This window comes from Ovis canadensis, chromosome 24, assembly GCF_042477335.2.
Source record: "Ovis canadensis isolate MfBH-ARS-UI-01 breed Bighorn chromosome 24, ARS-UI_OviCan_v2, whole genome shotgun sequence".
NCBI classification, from domain to species: Eukaryota; Metazoa; Chordata; class Mammalia; order Artiodactyla; family Bovidae; genus Ovis; species Ovis canadensis.
In genome coordinates, this window is record NC_091268.1 from 316,572 (window position 1) to 321,344 (window position 4,773).

Sequence of the window (4,773 nt, forward strand, 5' to 3'; positions counted from 1 at the left end):
CTCAGCTCCGCTCCTGCCTTGCCTTTGCACCTAGGCCCCAGGCGACCTTGGGGAGGGCTTAGGGGCCGGTGGCTTGCACACTGCCAAGGGCTCCAGCAGGAAGAGCTCTGTGCGAGGGAAGGGAAGGGCTAGTGCAGGGCTCCTCCAGCGGTTGCTTGGCCGCCCAGACTCAGCTCGGCACGGAGTGCACTAGGCTCCCAGGGCCCCTGGCTGTGGTCTGCAGCCCCACACACCCGGAGGCTGACTCCCTGGGCGCCCAGCAGCTGCCTCACACACGTAGCTTCCCTAGCGCTCTCCTCCCCAGCAGAGACGTGTGCAGCTGGTTGGGGCCTGCCCCTGCGTGCCTGGGCTCCCGCGCACAGCCCCAGCTCAGGGCAAGCATCCCCTGAGCCAAGACCTGCAGGAGGCGCAGAGCGCCCCCACCTGGAAACCGAGTGAACAGCTGGCGGGGAGGCGAGCCTCCTCGAGGGAAGAAGAGGCAGCCCAGCCTCGTTTGGCTCAAGCCCTACTTGGCTGGAGCCGAGTGCGCCTCCAGGACGGCAGAGCTCCAGCTCTGCTCAGAGGCCCGATCTGGCAGAGTTGCTGGCTCGAGGCTGCTCTGCCCTGGGCGAGCCTTGCCCAGACTTACCTCGCTGCTAGGCTTCCTGCCCAGGAAGGAGCAGGCTGCGCGAGGCTGGGAGACGCCACTGGCGCCGTCCTGGCCTCAGCTCCGCTCCTGCCTTGCCATTGCACTTAGGCCCCAGGCGTCCTTGGGGATGGCTTAGGGGCCGGGGGCTTGCACACTGCCAAGGGCTCCAGCAGGAAGAGCTCTGTGCGAGGGAAGGGAAGGGCTAGTGCAGGGCTCCTCCAGGGGTTGCTTGGCCGCCCAGACTCAGCGCCGCACGGAGTGCACCAGGCTCTCAGGGCCCCTGGCTGGGGTCTGCAGCCCCTCAGACCCGGAGGCTGACTCCCTGGGCGCCCAGCAGCTGCCTCACACACGTAGCTTCCCTAGCGCTCTCCTCCCCAGCAGAGACGTGTGCAGCGGGTTGGGGCCTGCCCCTGCGTGCCTGGGCTCCTGCGCAGAGCCCCAGCTCAGGGCAAGCAGCCCCTGAGCCAAGACCTGCAGGAGGCGAAGAGCGCCCCCACCTGGAAGCCGAGTGAACAGCTGGTGGGGAGGCGAGCCTCTTCGAGGGAAGAAGAGGCAGCCCAGCCTCGTTTGGCTCAAGCCCTACTTGGCTGGAGCCGAGTGGGCCTCCAGGACGGCAGAGCTCCAGCTCTGCTCAGAGGCCCGATCTGGCAGAGTTGCTGGCGCGAGGCTGCTCTGCCCTGGGCGAGCCTTGCCCAGACCTACCTCGCTGCTAGGCTTCCTGCCCAGGAAGGAGCAGTCTGCGCGAGGCTGGGAGACGCCACTGGCGCCTTCCTGGCCTCAGCTCCGCTCCTGCCTTGCCTTTGCACCTAGGCCCCAGGCGTCCTTGGGGAGGGCTTAGGGGCCGGTGGCTTGCACACTGCCAAGGGCTCCAGCAGGAAGAGCTCTGTGCGAGGGAAGGGAAGGGCTAGTGCAGGGCTCCTCCAGCGGTTGCTTGGCCGCCCAGACTCAGCGCCGCACGGAGTTCACCAGGCTCCCACGGCCCCTGGCTGGGGTCTGCAGCCCCGCACACCCGGAGGCTGACTCCCTGGGCGCCCAGCAGCTGCCTCACACACGTAGCTTCCCTAGCGCTCTCCTCCCCAGCAGAGACGTGTGCAGCTGGTTGGGGCCTTCCCCTGCGTGCCTGGGCTCCCGCGCACAGCCCCAGCTCAGGGCAAGCAGCCCCTGAGCCAAGACCTGCAGGAGGCGCAGAGCGCCCCCACCTGGAAGCCGAGTGAACAGCTGGCGGGGAGGCGAGCCTCCTCGAGGGAAGAAGAGGCAGCCCAGCCTCGTTTGGCTCAAGCCCTATTTGGCTGGAGCCGAGTGCGCCTCCAGGACGGCAGAGCTCCAGCTCTGCTCAGAGGCCCGATCTGGCAGAGTTGCTGGCGCGAGGCTGCTCTGCCCTGGGCGAGCCTTGCCCAGACTTGCCTCGCTGCTAGGCTTCCTGCCCAGGAAGGACCAGGCTGCGCGAGGCTGGGAGACGCCACTGGCGCCATCCTGGCCTCAGCTCCGCTCCTGCCTTGTCTTTGCACCTAGGCCCCAGGCGTCCTTGTGGAGGGCTTAGGGGCCGGTGGCTTGCACACTGCCAAGGGCTCCAGCAGGAAGAGCTCTGTGCGAGGGAAGGGAAGGGCTAGTGCAGGGCTCCTCCAGCGGTTGCTTGGCCGCCCAGACTCAGCTTTTCACGAAGTGCACCAGGCTCCCAGGGCCCCTGGCTGTGGTCTGCAGCCCCGCACACCTGGAGGCTGACTCCCTGGGCGCCCAGCAGCTGCCTCACACACGTAGCTTCCCTAGCGCTCTCCTCCCCAGCAGAGACGTGTGCAGCTGGTTGGGGCCTGCCCCTGCGTGCCTGGGCTCCCGCGCACAGCCCCAGCTCAGGGCAAGCATCCCCTGAGCCAAGACCTGCAGGAGGCGCAGAGCGCCCCCACCTGGAAGCCGAGTGAACAGCTGGCGGGGAGGCGAGCCTCCTCGAGGGAAGAAGAGGCAGCCCAGCCTCGTTTGGCTCAAGCCCTATTTGGCTGGAGCCGAGTGCGCCTCCAGGACGGCAGAGCTCCAGCTCTGCTCAGAGGCCCGATCTGGCAGAGTTGCTGGCGCGAGGCTGCTCTGCCCTGGGCGAGCCTTGCCCAGACTTGCCTCGCTGCTAGGCTTCCTGCCCAGGAAGGACCAGGCTGCGCGAGGCTGGGAGACGCCACTGGCGCCTTCCTGGCCTCAGCTCCGCTCCTGCCTTGCCATTGCACTTAGGCCCCAGGCGTCCTTGGGGATGGCTTAGGGGCCGGGGGCTTGCACACTGCCAAGGGCTCCAGCAGGAAGAGCTCTGTGCGAGGGAAGGGAAGGGCTAGTGCAGGGCTCCTCCAGGGGTTGCTTGGCCGCCCAGACTCAGCGCCGCACGGAGTGCACCAGGCTCTCAGGGCCCCTGGCTGGGGTCTGCAGCCCCTCAGACCCGGAGGCTGACTCCCTGGGCGCCCAGCAGCTGCCTCACACACGTAGCTTCCCTAGCGCTCTCCTCCCCAGCAGAGACGTGTGCAGCTGGTTGGGGCCTGCCCCTGCGTGCCTGGGCTCCTGCGCAGAGCCCCAGCTCAGGGCAAGCAGCCCCTGAGCCAAGACCTGCAGGAGGCGAAGAGCGCCCCCACCTGGAAGCCGAGTGAACAGCTGGTGGGGAGGCGAGCCTCTTCGAGGGAAGAAGAGGCAGCCCAGCCTCGTTTGGCTCAAGCCCTACTTGGCTGGAGCCGAGTGGGCCTCCAGGACGGCAGAGCTCCAGCTCTGCTCAGAGGCCCGATCTGGCAGAGTTGCTGGCGCGAGGCTGCTCTGCCCTGGGCGAGCCTTGCCCAGACTTGCCTCGCTGCTAGGCTTCCTGCCCAGGAAGGAGCAGTCTGCGCGAGGCTGGGAGACGCCACTGGCGCCTTCCTGGCCTCAGCTCCGCTCCTGCCTTGCCTTTGCACCTAGTCCCCAGGCGTCCTTGGGGAGGGCTTAGGGGCCGGTGGCTTGCACACTGCCAAGGGCTCCAGCAGGAAGAGCTCTGTGCGAGGGAAGGGAAGGGCTAGTGCAGGGCTCCTCCAGCGGTTGCTTGGCCGCCCAGACTCAGCGCCGCACGGAGTTCACCAGGCTCCCACGGCCCCTGGCTGGGGTCTGCAGCCCCGCACACCCGGAGGCTGACTCCCTGGGCGCCCAGCAGCTGCCTCACACACGTAGCTTCCCTAGCACTTTCCTCCCCAGCAGAGACGTGTGCAGCTGGTTGGGGCCTTCCCCTGCGTGCATGGGCTCCCGCCCACAGTCCCAGCTCAGGGCAAGCAGCCCCTGAGCCAAGACCTGCAGGAGGCGCAGAGCGCCCCCACCTGGAAGCCGAGTGAACAGCTGGCGGGGAGGCGAGCCTCCTCGAGGGAAGAAGAGGCAGCCCAGCCTCGTTTGGCTCAAGCCCTACTTGGCTGGAGCCGAGTGCGCCTCCAGGACGGCAGAGCTCCAGCTCTGCTCAGAGGCCCGTTCTGGCAGAGTTGCTGGCGCGAGGCTGCTCTGCCCTGGGCGAGCCTTGCCCAGACTTGCCTCGCTGCTAGGCTTCCTGCCCAGGAAGGAGCAGGCTGCGCGAGGCTGGGAGACGCCACTGGCGCCTTCCTGGCCTCAGCTCCGCTCCTGCCTTGCCTTTGCACCTAGGCCCCAGGCGTCCTTGGGGAGGGCTTAGGGGCCGGTGGCTTGCACACTGCCAAGGGCTCCAGCAGGAAGAGCTCTGTGCGAGGGAAGGGAAGGGCTAGTGCAGGGCTCCTCCAGCGGTTGCTTGACCGCCCAGACTCAGCGCCGCACGGAGTGCACCAGGCTCCCAGGGCCCCTGGCTGGGGTTTGCAGCCCCGCACACCCGGAGGCTGACTCCCTGGGCGCCCAGAAGCTGCCTCACACACGTAGCTTCCCTAGCGCTCTCCTCCCCAGCAGAGACGTGTGCAGCTGGTTGGGGCCTGCCCCTGCGTGCCTGGGCTCCGCGCACAGCCCCAGCTCAGGGCAAGCAGCCCCTGAGCCAAGACCTGCAGGAGGCGCAGAGCGCCCCCACCTGGAAGCCGAGTGAACAGCTCGAGGGGAGGCGAGCCTCCTCGAGGGAAGAAGAGGCAGCCCAGCCTCGTTTGGCTCAAGCCCTACTTGGCTGGAGCCGAGTGCGCCTCCAGGACGGCAGAGCTCCAGCTCTGCTCAGA